Raw genomic sequence first — 16,850 nt, 5'->3', positions numbered from 1 at the left:
TTTCGACCCGACGACAGGCTCCAGAGTGCAGAAACTCCTTCCAGGCAAGAACGTACGTGACCCGTGTGGACTGTGCTTGTGTCCCCAACACCAATTGTAGCATCCGGTGTTCGCGACAGGATACCCTTGCACACAACAATTATATATAACACGGTGTGTCAGTGTAGACACTTGTACATTTAAAAACAAAGCCTGAGGATAAACAAGAAATTCATCATATGGTTTGTGAGTAATACGTTTTTTTTGTTGTTTTAAAAAAAAATCTTTTTATTAACATTGCAGAAAACAGTGGTGAGTGTCACAAATAAACATCGTTATGCATACAGTTGTATTGTCAGGAATCAGAGCTGGTTAGTAGCAGACATTTTAAAGCAATCATGGCAGTACATATTTTAAACCTTCTACAATGCGAGCGGTTCGTCAATCAGGGTATTCGTTTGGGGGGGTTCACAAATATGGCCCCTGTATTCATTCCATGCAGACCATACGTCAGACCATTTTTAGGGGCATCCCCTGGCTGTATAAGCTGTCTTTTCCTGGAGCATGCACCAATCCATGTCCCTTTTCCATACCCCCAGTGTCGGCGGCGCCTCTACCCCCCACAGCCTAGCTATGATCCTCTTTGCGACTATGAATCCCATTGTAGCCCATGTCTGCCCACGGGGCGGCAGATCCGTGGGCTCCCAAATGTTCAGGATACACCTCTTCGCCTCACCTCGGAGCTCAATCTCCCACACCTCCTGCATGCAACTGTGTATCCGGCGCCAATAAGGCTGGAGCACTGGACAATACCACAGTATGTGGAAGAACGTCCCCCTCCCTCCACATCTTCTCCTGCAGAGACCGTCCTCACTGCGGTCCATCAGTTGCAATCTGGTCTCCGAGATATATACGCGGTGAAGGATTTTGAGCTGAATGAGTCTAAGTTTGGCCGATATGGCCACTTCTCTAGGGGAAGCTAGAGCACTCCGCCACTCCTCCTCGTCTAGCTCCAGCCCTTCGGCCTCCCACTTCCCTTTCAGGGGTAGCAGTATATCAGGGGAGTTATTGATAATCTTTTTGTATGTGAGTGAAATGGCATGTTCGGGTAGATGGCCGTCCAGCAGTCTGTCCTCCATGGGTGAGGAGTCCGGGGGCATAGTTCCTGGCGGAATGTTTGATTGGAGGGAGTGCCTGACCTGCAGGTATCTGAAGTATTCCGTTTGAGCAAGCTCATAGGTATGCTGGAGTGTTGCAAAGGACACCACTCCGTCGGACCTCCATAGTCTCTGATATGGGAGATCCCAATAAGGTCCCAGCTATGGAACCCCTTGGTCCGGTTCAGGGTGCCCAGCCGTTGTGAAACCCACAACGGGGTGGCCATAGTCAGAGTGTCAGCCCAACCCAAGTGACGTTGCACTGTGTGTGCCATATTTGGACTGAGTGCTTGGTCGGTCCAGTGAGGTGGTATCTGCCCGGCTTAGAATACAAGGCCGCTTCAAAGTTCCCGCCCGGCAACAGCCACCTGTCCATGCCATAGCCCGGGTCATTACCGTCACAGTACGTAGCCTGATTAATGGCCGAAAGATGGGCGGCCCAGTAATATTTTCGAATGTCCTGCAGTGCTATACCGCCATCAAACCAGCCCAATGTGAGCTTTGACAGGGAGATTCGGGGCACTCCGGGCCAGAGCAGCTCCCTAAGCATAGCCTCAATAGCCTTGAAGTAAGACTGCGGGACCATATCCGGATGATTTTGCAGTGCGTATAAGAATCTAGGCAATGCCATCATTTTGAAAAGCGACGCCCTTCCTAGTAAGGACAGTGGGAGCTTTCTCCAGGGGAGGGAATCCCTTTTAAACCTCTGTAGTGGGGGCAGGAGGTTCCTGTCGTACCTGATGGCCTGTTCTGTGGAGGCAAAAATGCCCAGGTATTTAAACCCATTTGTAGCTAACGTAAGTGGGCAGTTCCGGGGAATTACCGGGGGGTCGCCACGAACGACATATATCACTGACTTACCCCAATTAATGGTGTATCCAGAGTTCCTACCAAAACTCGTGAAGATGTCCATGGCTACAATTAAGGACTTACGAGGCTTGGTGAGGTAAAGGAGGACGTTGTCTGCATAAAGCGATATCATGTCCTCCCAGCCATCAGCCCACCGGATCCCTTTCAAAGAGAGGTCCTGTCTGATCCAGGCCGCAAGTGGCTCCAGGGATAGCGCAAAGAGCAGAGGCGAGAGGGGGCACCCCTGTCGTGTCCCTCTCTCAAGGGTGAAGACCTCAGAGACCTTGTTGTTAACCATCACCTGTGCCAGGGGTTCGGAATATAGGAGTCGCACCCAGCCGAGAAACTCAGGGCCAAAGCCCAGTTTACGTAGGACAGCCATCATATATGGCCACTCTAGTGTGTCAAACGCCATGGCGGCATCGAGTGATACCACCACTGCGTCCTCCCCGAGAGTATGACTACGCCCCAGCACCCCATGGAGACGGCAGAGATTAAGAGCCGTGTTGCGATGGGGCATAAGGCCCGACCGGGTGGACCAGTGTTGGTAGGACTGGCTTGAGCCTATTAGCCAGTACCTTGGCCAAGATTTTGGGCTCCGCGTTGAGCAAAGATGTAGGTCTGTAAGAGGCACATGAGTCACGCGGCTTGCCGTCCTTGGGAATGGCCACAATGGTGGCTATACGCTGATCTCGCGGCAATATGCCCCTCTTCTTACTTTCCTCAAACATTCGCTTCAGGAGGAAGACTTGGGGGCGTGGTTTGGACGCCGAGGAAGATGGCAGTCTAGAGCTTTTCTCCTCCTGTAACGCTGCTTCATATATGGGATTGGAACCTTTATAACTAGCCCAATCTTAGATGTGGTAGCAGTTCCGCTAATCGGAATATGAGGGGAGTGTGGTGAGCTGCTTTCTAGGAGTGGAGGTGCCCGAGGGTTTACAAACTTTGAAGAAGCCCAGAGCGCTCCTGCTGCGGCGTCGGCGGTAAAGCGAGTGTGCGGTGCCTCCGCGATCATCGGACGAGACCTACCCATGCACTGAGGGCTTGAAGGGCTCGAGCCCGACCTGAAGCAACAGCGGATTCCTAATCTGTACCATGGGCGTGTGAGTACATTCTAACTTTTCAACTATTCGTCACGGCCATTGCATCTGGCGCTCGGAGCCTTTACCAAGATGGCGGCCGCCATTTTCGCAACCGCCCGACGCGATCTAACTCCGCATTCACACTTGAATGAACAGTAGCGGAAAACTTCCACAATAACATAACAATATTCATCACACTGTTTTGGCACGGTGGATTGGCCATTTGATGAGAGTCGCTTCAGCGAGTGGCGCACACGAGTCTCCTATGCGCAGTGTTTGTCTCTATGAAGCCACGCGTCCTGGCAGCCACGAACGATCGATCACAGCGGCCCAACGTGCATTCAAGGTCAGGCCCACAGGCTCTTCCACGCTGCCTTACAGTCACAGACTGGGCCCACTGTGCTTATACCTATACTTATAGCGGCCTCAACATACAACCTGAATATGTACTGCGCTCTCAACATAATGAAAAGGGGGGGCCCTTGGCCCCCCCGCCCGCATGGCGGCACGGCGATCCCCTCTTCCCATGCCTGCCGGTGGTGTGGGGGCGTGACCTCCCGGCGCCCAATGGTACGCGGGGGTGTGCGCCACACCACCGGTCGGCCGGCGCCCAACACCTGATCCGGAGGCGTGGTCAGCCTTCTGGCTCAGGTGGGCGGGCGTTGAGGGGTGAGGGGAGGGGGCGGCCTGCCCTCTCCCCGCGTCCCTGGGAATAAAGGAGACGGGAGCGCTCAGTAGGCCCATCTTGTCGCCTGACGCTCCCCCACACTGGTCGTGCCCTGCGCTCGGGGCCTCCTAATTTTCTGTTTTCTTTTTCAGATCAAGGATTGCTGACTGGAGTGTGTGGTAGCGCAACATTGGAATCAGAACAGAAAGTTCGAGGACGGTGGATCTGTAGGGTGCAGGACGCGCAAATCAACAACAGTAAGAGGAAGCGGGGGGGCTTGCATTTCATCGCTTCGTGTGGCCGCCGGGTGGTTTTACGCTTGAGTCTGGCCACCTACTACATTTGGAATAGACAGTGTTGCGGTCGCTGTTGCGTGGTGCTCATAGCCCCCTGCACATCCTCCGTCTCGTGAAGGTATAGGGCGCACTGGTTGCGAATCTGAGCTGTGAGTGCATTGATCAATAGTAAGAATGCCAGGAGCTAAGGCGTCAAAGATGGAGTTGATGTTTCAGGCCATGATGCGTAAGATGAATGCCAAGAATAAAAGATTGAGTTTGGTTGATGGCCTAGAGGCCCGTATGATGAAAAGAATGGATAATATCGAAGGCCCGCGTGGTAGGCCCAAGCTGCAGATTGACGCGCCTTTACTAGAGGGGGATTCCGATTCCTCGCCGAAGAAGGGCAAGGCTAAACGGCCAAGGCGCAATGCTTCTGCTCGTGCACCGGTGGCGGTACCCTCTACCCCGTAGCCAGTACCCCCGGCCCCCTTGGCACCGGCGCCCGCATTGCCAGCTGGGAACAATCCTGTCGGGCCGGCGCCACCTGCCCCAGATGGCCCACTCCCATTGTTTCCAGTGCCGGCACCCTTGCCACCGTCTGCTCCAGAGGTGTCGGCAGCAATACAGGATTGTGACACTCAGATCCCTCCTGAGTTAACGGCACAAATAGCGGCGATACTTCCTTGGCTATAGAAAGGGGGTATGATGCCCGCAACGTTAGATCATGCCGCGGAGGCGGCAAAAATGGTGGAGAAGATTAGGGCGGGAACAGTTACAAGTGCGGTTCCGGCCTCTGTTTCTCCTTCTTCTGCAGGTTTGGATGCCGCTCGACCGAACGGAAGCGATGCAGGACCAGCCCCGTCGCCCGCTAACGGTAAGGAGGTAGCCCTGCCTCTCTTGGGAGACGGGACGATTCCGTCTCGGAGCGAGGATTTAGGGCAACATGTATCTAGAGCGGTGAAAGAGATGATTTGGGCGGGAAAGTACATATATATTTTCTCTTTGTTGTTAGACAATAGGGAAATGGAAAATGCTAAAAGAATGGATGCACCCTAGCGAATGGAGAGTACAGTGTGCGAAGTTTAGGGTGGAGGAAACACTGAGCAATTGGATCAGGGCCTTCTCCATCCATACAACTATCACTGTTGAACGCCCTCCAAACGTGCATGCGGCAATGGCGTGCTATCAGAGCAGGATTGTGGGTTGGAGCGAGCAATATACCGGGGACGCATGGAAAGAATATGACATGAATTTCAGAAAGTCGAAGGAGTTTGACTTGTCATTGTCATGGGACAAGGTGGACTCATTGTCGTGGCATAGGCAGTTCGGAGGGGGCATGGCCCCCACCCAGCCCGGGACCGTGGCCAACGTTTTCCCCGCAAAGACCCAGCAGCCCTTTCGGGCGGCGCCAGGGGGAAAGGTAGGGGGGCGGCGGGGAAAGAAAAGGTGTGTGTTGGGACTTTAACAAACGTTCCTGTACTAGACCGGCCGGCACTTGTAGATTCAGACATGCATGTGCAATCTGTGGTCACACCTCTCACCCCTAGATGACTTGCAGAAAAAATAGTAACCAGAATCAGAGAGGGGGAAAGAAACCTGAATAGTGCTGGAAGTCCGGTTAGCCCCTCCCCGGTTAATTTCCTGGCAATGATTCCATGGTTGAACAGATACCCAGACCATGGCGCAGCTGCGTTATTGCAAGAAGGTTTCTCCCAAAGTTTCCGGATCCCGGCCGGGGGACACATTGGCAGTACGCACTGTAGGAACCAGTTATCCGTACAACGGAATCCTGCTGTAGTTATGGCCAAGATTTGAAAAGAACTGTCCCTGGGCAGGATAGGGGGGCCATTCCAGGAAGTCCCAGTGCCGAATTTTGTCTGTTCACCATTAGGTGTAGTCCCCAAGAAAGAGAAGGGCGAGTTTAGATTGATCCATAACTTGTCAGCACCAAGAGGGATGTCTGTGAATGATGCGATAGACGAAGCAATTTGCAGTGTGAAATATGCCTCCTTTGATCAAGCAGTTGAGTTATTGCGTGGATTGGGGCGGGGCACTCTCATGGCCAAATCTGATATTGAATCCGCCTTTCGTTTGTTGCCGGTGCATCCTTTGGATCACCACCTACTTGGTTTCGCTTTTGAAGGAAAGTTCTATATGGACAAATGTATGCCGATGGGTTGCTCGATGTCTTGTGCGTACTTCGAGACTTTCAGTTCCTTTCTTAAATGGGTCATGAGACAGGCCAGGGGCCACAAGCAGGTTATGGATTATTTGGACGACTTCCTGTTCTTGGGAGCGGCGGGAACTTCGGAGTGTGCCTGGGCATTGCAGGAATTTTGCGTGCTCATGCGGGCTTTCGGGGTTCCGCTAGCGCCTGGGAAAACGGTTGGCCCGACCACTTGTTTGGAGTTCTTGGGTATCGAGATTGATTCTCTGGAGGGGTGCTTTAGATTACCTGCAAGCAAAGTATCGAAGTTCAGGGCGGCATTGCGCCAGTGCCTTAAGAAGGAGAAAGTTACATTGCAGCAGCTACAGGAGACGGTGGGCCAATTGAACTTTGCATTGCGAGTTATCCCAATGGCACGCCCCTTCTCTCGGTCGATTGCGCAAGCCATGAAAGGTTTGAGAGAGAAACATCACCGCACTAGACTGTCAGCAGAGGTTCGCCAGGATATGCGGATATGGGTAGCATTCCTGGAGGATTTCAATGGCAGAGTAGTGTGGCCGGCCCCCCCACGTCATCGGCAGAGTTGGGTTTATGGACCAACGCTGCTGGTAGCGTGGGCTTTGGCGCCATCCTGGGCACAAAGTGGGTCGCCCAGAAATGGCCCGAGGAATGGGGATCGTGGGGATTAACCACCAACATCGGTTTCCTGGAATTGTTCCCGATTTGGGTGGCATTGATGGTCTGGCCAGCGCACCTTAACAATCGGTCGGTGGTGTTCTGGTCGGACAACATGAGCGTGGTAGAATGCATTAACCAGCAAGCGGCGCAGTGCCCGTTCATACTGCGCTTAGTAAAAGAGATTGTGCTACAATGTTTGAAATTGAACGTGACCTTCAGGGCCAAACATGTGCCAGGTGTTTTCAACAATGCAGCTGATGCCCTTTCTCGCTTCAAAATGCAGGTGTTCAGGGAACAGCTCCCTGCAGCGGACCCATCACCAGCACCTTTTCCGGTTGCTCTCTGGCGGATTGGTGCCCCAAATTACCGTACCTCGTGGCATCTAGCTTAGCACCACGGACCAGAACAGCATACGAAGGGGCGTTCTTGTCTTACTGTACTTTCCTTGGGCAGGGTTGGGAGAATAACTGGGCACGTGAGGACAGTTTTGTTGCATACCTAGAGCTGATGCACAGGGAAGGGCGCTCGGTGGCAGCCGCAAACAGACACAGGGCTGCTGTTTCATTCTTTGCTCAGGCCAGGGGCGTGAGGGACCCTACTAACACGTTTGTAGTGCGCAAAGCGTTGAGGGGCTGGCGTCTCATTCAGGGACACTCGACAGATTCGAGAAAGCCCATTGGGCTGGTAAGGCTTACAGCCCCGTTGTTAGCGCTTCCTGATGTCTGTAGTTCCCCTTGGGAGGTGCTGCTTTTCAAGGCAGCGTTCACACTAGCGTTCTATGGGGCCCTGAGATTAGGCGAGCTAGTAGCCGCATCCAAAGTAGACAAAGAGGGTGGCCTACAAGTGGCCTGTGTGGGGATCCATGCCGACACCATGTGTGTAACGATTCAAAGATCGAAGACCGACCAGAAGGGAAAGGGGAAGACGATAGTGCTTCACCGTGCTCGGACCAACCCTTGTTGCCCAGTCTCGCATGTGGAGGCTTTTAGGAGGCAGCGGGACGGGACGCCCGGAGGGGCACTATTGTGTCACATGGATGGTACTCCTCTAACTAGGTACCAGTTTAGGAAGGTCCTGGACTTAACTATTGCAAAGGCAGGCTTGGATCCCGCGGAATTTGGCTCACATTCTTTTAGAATTGGGGCAGCAACTGAAGCAGTGGCAAGGGGACTCCCAGCGGAAAAAGTTAAAAGGATTGGGAGGTGGTCCTCTGAGTGTTACAAACGCTACGTACGTGTTGACATGTTGTGACGTAGCTGGATGACTCATGCTTGTATCTCTTGGTTTTGCAGTTTCTCGAACCTGTCACGCGAGAGAGGAACTTGCCGAATGTCGGCAGAAGACGGCACCATCGCAACAAACGCAACAGGAAGATCGTCGGACATTGGTGACTTGGGTGGTGGGCCACTCTTATGTTGGGCGTGCAAAAAATGTATTTCTTGCAGGTGACAGGATTAGGAGGGCGAAAGAGGAGGGGTTTTCCATCTCATTCTTCAGGAGGGGAGGCCTGGGTATTCGGCAGTTCAGGGAGTACTTTCTGGAATTATTGTCGCAGCAACCCGCCCCCCATCAGTGGTGATACTTCACCTGGGGGAGAACGACTTGACCAAACTGGGGAGACGCATCCTGATAGATGAGATCATATCCACTGCGGGGTGGGTTTCTAGGACTTGTGCGGGTTGCACTGTAGTCTGGTCACAACTTATTCCTCGTTGGCAGTGGCGAGGGGGGGACTCGGTCAAGGCGTTAAATCACTCGGTAAAGAGGATCAACACACAGTTGGACAAATTGTTTCGAGCCCCCACTTGCAGACGATTCCTCATGGGTCTATTTGGGGGGAGCATTTCTACCTGCGGGACGGGGTACACTTGACGGAGGCTGGGAACGTCTTGTGGTCGAATAACATTTTAGCATGGCTAGAGGGATATGCGAAGAAGGCATGACCTTTCTGAGGAGTTGGAAGGGGGGAGACCAGATCGTCGGGTAACAATGCTGGCCTGTGGCGGTAAGGTCATGACCGGTGAGCAGCTATTTTTAAGGCCTTAGGAAGCGGCATCATCCTTTGGAGGTGTCCGCCCAGGGGGAGGAGGGGTCACTGGCCCCTCCTAGAACTTCAGGGGCAGCTGGTAACGCAAGTTAGGGCCCTCCTTCACTGGTTAAATGAAGTTCACGGGTAGACCGAGTAATTAACGGGCTCGGCTGCATAGGTGGACCGAGTAAGTAACGGGCTCGGCTGCATGGGTGGACCGAGTAATTAACGGGCTCGGCTGCAAGGGTGGACCGAGTAATTAACGGGCTCGGCGGCAAGGGTGGACCGAATAGTTAACGGGCTCGGCTGCAAGGGTGGACCGAGTAATTAACGGGCTCGGCTGCAGGGGTGGACCGGGTAATTAACGGGCCCGGCTGCGCATGCGCACCTGCGGAAGGGCGCAGCGTGTAAGACCTGACACCGGTTATCGACCTTGCCATATCGCCATCAATGTTAGTATGCAAAATTTACAGATGAGGATGCTAGATTCAGTTAGGAAACAAGCTGTATTAGAATCTTGTTAAGGCTAGCCGATCACAATTGTCGAGATAAATGTATCTAAATGTTTCTGAATAATTTTGCATAAAAATTTATATTTTGTTTAACAATTTTATTATTTTGTATCTCAATAAATACGGCCGGGGAGTTTTGCGACCCCCGTGTTCCAAAGACAAATCATTTTCCGTTTTGTGGTGTTCCGGGTTATTGTGGGCATACAGGGAGGGGGGCGGTAGCCGTCGCTGACCATGAGCTGTTTCTTGTGTGTGACAAGAAAGTGAGGTGAATGGAGAATGGACAATGTGGCTTTTCAAAGCAATCTCAGTCGCTAAGTACCATACAGCGCCCAAAAGAGTCGGTTCTCATTGACTTTGGCCCAAACAAATGGCGTTGAAGATCTAATTAACCTGATCAATTCACGATCGATATCAATGATGATGAACTCTTATAAACTGTGTGTTCTGCTATAAGATCTATGGCAATGCGCTCACAAATGCCGTAAGAGGTTCTCAATGTCCTTGAAGCTATCACAAAAAGAGGAAGTGCATTGCTGCTGTCTTCACCGAGTCACAGCCATTGGCCACCGAGCATACCTGACAGGGGGTATCACCCTCTGTAATGCAAAGAAGGCACTCTGTCCTGCTATTGCCACCTGCTCCTATAAGCCTCCATCTGGACCAGCTCCTCTAAGGTTCCGCCGCTCGGCTGCCCGCGCCGTGATACTGACATAAGCTAACGAAGACAGTACATACCAGTCTTACGTGCTTGCAGCCACGTCTCCTACGAGGGATCAACTAAATTCCAGAGCAGGAATAATGCATACCAAGGAGCAAAATACCCTGAAAAGGGTTAAATCCGACCATTCAAACCCAGGATCACCTATCAAGACCAAGAAAGTCACCACCGACGCAATAGACATGATCCTAAGCAGGCTGGATGAGGTAAAAGACCTGGCCAAGACAACCAAAGAAGAAGTAGTAGCAATTCGGCAGGACATAAGGGATACTAACGCACGTCTTGCAGAGACAGAGTCAAGGATTAGCCGACTTGAAGACATTGAAGTTAAAACATGTGCGGCTCTAAAACATTTGAACATAGCCTCGGACCAAACAACAAGGAAGCTGGCCGAATTGGAGGACAGGAACCGGAGGGGGAACCTACGCATTTTCGGCATACCAGAGGGATACGAGGATTCACAGGGTTCCTGTGTCCAATTCCTGGAATCATGGTTCGCTCAAGCTACCAATTTGACCTTCGTCCATCCCCTAGAATTCGACAGGGCACACAGAGTACCGGGGAGGATCACCAAAACGCAAAAAGGCCCCAGACCCATCGTCTGTAAGCCACTACGATACCAGCACGTGGAACAAATCTTTGCCTTTGTCCGAAAGCATAACCATATTTTATGGATGGACGCAAAGATCTACATCTCACAGGATTATAGTAAGGATACGGTGAAAGTGAGGAAAGCGTTCATGGCACTTCGTCCGCCATTGAAGTCAAGGGGTTATCAATTCGGCTTCGTGGGTCCAGCAAAATACAGAGAGATCGTTCGTGGGTCCCCTCACATCTTTTCAGACCCCATGAAACTCAAGCGTATGTTGGACGACCTGGAAGAACTGGACATGGACACCAACAATTTGGACAATATGGCGGCCTCAGCCTCTGGCTACAAATGAGTATCCTTTGCTTAAGCTAGCTATGTAAAAACTCTATCGGGTATTTTGAAATACCCTGGCCAAGGGTCTGTAGTTCTGTATATGGCATTTACAGGGTTGCTGCTCTTTGGTTAATACAAGGGATCTACTGACAATTGGATGGTCATCTATTGATACCTTTCAGAACTCCCTCTACTTCTACAAACATTGTTCTAGCGCATTGTGTGTTGTATGTTTTGGTTTTCATTTTCTTGCTTATTTTTTGTATTGACAAGATTTGACGTTTGCATGTCATCCTTACAAGCTTTCACGATTATTCGATATCTTAACTGGTCGGGTGCCACACTCAGCAAGTTGCTGGGACTTGTCACACGTCATGCTTAAGCTGGGTTGCATAGAACAAACTTACCTAAGAATCATATGGATGATATGATGTCTGTAACTGTTTGAAATGATGCATTCCACCTTTGACACGCCTCTTGGGGTGGCCATGGTAGACAAATTGAAAATTCTGTCCTTGAATGTAAAAGGATTAAATCAACCCATAAAAAGACAAAAGATACTGGATTATTTGTGCAGGCAAAAAGGTGACATTGTACTATTGCAGGAAACCAAACTAGACACTAAACAATTCTACACGTTAAGGAATAAATACTATTCTGAGGTGGTAGGTTCTGAGGCAGTGGGTAAGAAGAATGGAGTATTGGTGCTGATAGCGAAAAAATCCAACGTTGAATTAATCTCTTCATCGGCAGACCAAAAGGGCAGATGGGTTACGGCCAAACTGAGCAGAGATAACACAGAGTTTTATGTCACCAGCATCTATGCTCCTAATACTAGCGACCTAAGTTTCTGGGAGGGCCTAGCGAAGCAGGTCGAGAATATTCCAGACTCGGCTGTACACCTATTGGCTGGGGATTTCAATCTTCCAATGGACCCAACCCTAGATAGAGACTCACGGTGCACCTTCAAGCCAAAAAAATCACACAAAGCATTCCTTAACTTGTGCCATCGTTTCCATCCGGTTGACACATGGAGACTACAAAATCCCACGGATAGGGACTACACGTTCTACTCCTCCCCACATGACTCTTACTCGCATATTGATTACATCTTTATTACACAAAATGGGGTTCCGAGGATAGAGGATACATCTATTGAACCAAGAGTTATGTCGGATCATTCATGTATCTCCCTCTCCATTACCAACATTAAACCCTCCTCACGACAAACATTGTGGCGCTTAAATGACGAAATATTGAATAAAGATCAACACCGGATTGCTATCCAATCTGCCATTCGCTCGTATCTGGAGTTGAATGAGAGGGGGGACACCTCTGATCTTGTACGTTGGGATGCCTTGAAAAGCACGATCAGGGCGGTATGCATCAAAATTCGTTCAGCAATGAACAAAGACCATAACACTAAATTGGAAACACTAGAACGTGAGGTATCGGAATTAGAAAATAAACATCAAATAGACAGGGACAACGTGACACTCAACACAATGACTTATAGGAAGTATGATTACAATAAACTTGTGAGCGAAAGGGCAGGCGTATGGTTAGACAGGAGACGTAGACTTAAACTTTGTGATTCAAATAAGGCGGGCAAAAGCCTGGCCGCTTACCTAAAATTCAAGGTTCAGAAGAACTCAATCAATATCATTAAGGATACATCAGGGGTGGGTCACTCAGAGCCAAATAAAATAGCAGAAGTATTTAAGGACTTCTATGAAACCCTATATGCCAAAAATGCATCTGTGGAAGAGGGAAAGATTCAGGACTACCTGAACAAATGTGACTTACCAAGGTTGTCCTCGGAAGAGCAACGGCGTCTTAATGATCCGATCACGACGAATGAAATAGAGAAAGCGATAAAAGTCTTAAAATGCGGTAAAGTGCCCGGCCCTGATGGCTTCACTACTAAATTCTACAAACGTTTTGCCTCTTCTCTGGTGGACCCTCTTCTCCACCTGTTCCGAGAAATAAGCGACACGGATGAAGTGAAGGGTACCCTGGCGGAGACTATTATCGCGGTACTCCCCAAAGAGGGTAAGGACCCTTCCCTCCCAAAATATTATAGACCCATTTCCGTAATTAATCTCGACTGCAAGATCCTAGCTGTGATCCTTTCGGCCCGTCTTCAGCGAGTTCTTCCTAACTTAATTCACCCTTCTCAAGCAGGATTTCTAAAAAATAGACTATCTAGTGATAATACCAGGGTACTGGCGCACGTGCTGGAGAAAGCAAAACTTCTAGATACACCCACGGCGGCAATAACGTTAGACGCCGAAAAGGCTTTTGACATTGTCGATTGGGCCTTTCTCGAAGCAGCGCTGCATAAATTCAACTTAGGCGCAACATTTACGAAACTTGTAATGTCCCTCTACGCCTGTCCCACTGCAAGGGTTAGAGCAGGTGGCTCTTTTTCCTCTTCTCTATGTCTGAAACAGGGAACAAGGCAGGGGTGTCCTCTCTCCCCATTCTTGTTTTTATTAGCAATTGAACCGTTTCTATACCACATAAGGCATAATGATGCCATTGCCGGTATCCCATTTTAAGATTGCACCATAAAACTAACCGCATATGCGGACGATGTACTCATTATGTCGGAGAGAGCGGATGAGGCTATTCCTGCGCTAATGCACACCATCGACAAGTTCTCTAGGGTCTCAGGCTACAAGCTGAACAAGGATAAAACGAAGGTCAAACTCCTGAACAACATCGGGAATAGAGACATCCTTGGAACTTCCGGCCTCTCCTGACAACCACAATGTTTTAAGTACTTGGGTCTTGATTTTGGGAAAGATTTGATATCAACCTTAAAAATTAATGAGGAACTAACCCTGAAAAAGATCTCCACACTATTAGATGGCTGGTCACCCAAGTTTCTCTCTTGGTGGGACAGGGCAGAAACTCTTAAAATGATGTCCACTCCACTGGTGAATTATCTAGCTAGCATGCTTCTTATGACTTTCACAGATGATTTTATCAAGAAGGTGGATAAGCTGTTTGGTGGGTTTCTGTGGAGAGGGAAGAAAGCCAGGATATCGATGAAAAAGCTGCAACTGGCAAAAGAAAAGGGCGGCCTGGGTCTTCCCTCATTCAGGAATTACCAGACGGCTTTCCTCTGTAAGCAGGGAGCTGTCTGGCTGGTAGACTATCCATCCTATGTCCCAGTGTGGTTAGCCAATGAAAAATCTATCATCGCACATGCACCTCTACCAACCCTCCTTACTATGGACTTAGCACACTTACCTAATTCCAAATACATCCTGCTGAATACCAGACAAGCCTTGCTAATGCTCGACCAATCCCATAAAACTAACTCTACTATCAAAAAACCCACTTTTATGTCACTTTGGAGAAATCCCATGTTCAAATTAGACGGCAAAACCCTCTTTTGGGACTAAAAAGGGCATTAACATGGTTAAGGACCTCTATGAGGGGGCACAACCCATTCCTTTCTCGAAATTACAGATGACATATAACCTGTCCCCCATAGACTTCTACCAGTTTCTGAAATTGAAATCCATCATTTCAAAGCGTAACCTCACCACTGACACACCTTGGCTTGTGACACACCTACCACATCTCATTCATGCTGGCCACTTCGTGTCTAAAGTCTATAAGCTACTCCTCCCTCTGCCCAAGAAATCCCACAGACAGGCTGAAGGCAAATGGGAATCGGAACCTAACTCGACGGGAGTAATACTAGACTGGGATATGATACATAAAACCGCCTTATCTAATAAAGTGTCCCCAATTCTCTGCCAGACAAAATACATGCTGTTGAACAGAACGTTCTGGACTCCACATAGGCTATTTAAGTGCACCCTGAGAGATACACCCACTTGCTGGAATTGCCAGACAGCGATCGGGGATCTTGCCCATATGCTTTTTCACTGCCCTATATTGCAGACATTCTGGGGGAAGATCTTTGATTGTATTCACCAAATCTTTAACATTAACCCCGTAAGGGACTTTGTCTATGTTATACTAGGAGCACTACCAGACACTCATGACCGCCAACTTCTAGATCTGATGCTAGCACTGGCATGCAAGGTTATCTTGTGGAAATGGAAAAGCTCATCGGAGGTCAATTTCAAAATCTGGCAGGAGTGGCTCTCCTTCTTGAGAGGAGCAGACAATCCGGCGTTGCAATCTGCTACATGGAAGCCTTCCAATAAGAAATTATGGTAATCTTTAGATGTAACGTCTTTTCACTATGACCCCCCGTGAAGTAACATTTAATGCTGTATTTTATTCATGTATGGTCCTTTGATTGTATAGTTCTGCACCTGATCACACTGTGAATACCATGTTTGCTGATAGCTTGGATGTCATATCTGGTCTTCTTGTCTTTATTTTTCTTTTAGTTACGTGTAGGTGTCACTTAATAGCATGTTTGAACCAATCTATGTAATTGAAGCTTTACTGTATTGTTTTTTCCTTTCTTTTTCCTAAATTCTCAATAAAAACGATTTGAAATAAAAAAAAACATTCGCTTCAGGAAGGGGCTGTGGTCGTCTGGCCGGAGCTTGTACAGCTCGATCGGTAGCCCATTGGGCCCCATGGCCTTCCCCGAGTGAAGATTGCGAATAGCTCGGCCTAGCTCCTCGACCGTAAGTGGTGCCTCAAGAGTTTCACGTTCTGCCTCCGTAAGGGTTGGGAGACGGATGTCGGTAAGCAGGTCCACAGAGTCCTCCTCGGGCCGGTCGGACCCCCTGCTGTATACTGTCCGGTAGTGTCGCTCAAACTCCCTCACTATCTTGCGGGGTTCTGTGATAGCAGCCCCTGACTCTGATTTGAGCTCTGCCACCACCTTCGGCAATTGCTGCTTTTTGTCCAGCCATGCTATGAGCTTACCTGCCGGGTCCCCCTGGTCATAGAGTTTATCCTCCCTGTCCCTTAGGACATGTTTGGCAGCCTCCGTCGCAAGTGCTTTAAACTCCGCCCTCTTAAGCTGTAGATGGTGAGGCGCCCCTGGGGTGCTCCCGGTAAGAGCTGCAGCCTCCAGCTCCTGCAGAACATTCTCCAGAGTGACCATTTGTGCCTCTCTGTCCTTGCGGCGGCCCGCAATCACCGAGAGGGCCTCCCCTCTAAGCACTGTCTTGAAGGCCTCCCACAGCACCACCAAGGGAGTAATACGTTTTTTTAATGTTCTTTAAAGCAATCAAGCCGACACGTGTTTCATCGCATGTGCGATTGTATTCCTGTGACTCCTCAGGGCTATGATGGAATGAAAGGTCTCTTGGGAAGTCACTCCACCGGTCATAATTCCGACCCGGCAGGGCCCAGGACTCGAATGGCGATGTAACGATACTGTTGGGAACTACTTGGGAAGCCGCTCCGCCGGTGATAATTCCGACAAGGCAGAACTCCGTTAGATTGAATTGCATGGGTGGTTCCAAAGCATCTGTAAGGGGGGCGTTTACGGGAGCGAATAATGTATTCCAATCTGAAATTGTCCGCATCCGGAACACGGAACTAATATTTCAGATTGGAATACGCACGCGTCCCTTTTTGAAATAGCGCCACAACACGAGGAGTTATTCGCTCCCGTAAACGCCACCCTTACAGATTTCATCTTGTAAAGTAATTTTTGTGGAACCTCATGTAAAGCGCTCTGATATCTCCGGGTCTAGCCAGCGCTATATAAAGCTCTTGAATGAATAAATAAATAAATAAATAAATAAATAAATAAATAAATATTGGAACCACCCATCCAATTCAATCTAACAGAGTTCGCATTACCTTCTGACGGTAAACAACAACAGTTTCACCTGCTTGTACGCTTTGGCAA

The sequence above is a fragment of the Lissotriton vulgaris genome, chromosome 5, assembly GCF_964263255.1.
Source record: "Lissotriton vulgaris chromosome 5, aLisVul1.2, whole genome shotgun sequence".
In the NCBI taxonomy this organism is placed as follows: domain Eukaryota; kingdom Metazoa; phylum Chordata; class Amphibia; order Caudata; family Salamandridae; genus Lissotriton; species Lissotriton vulgaris.
Note: the sequence above shows the minus strand (reverse complement) of the source record.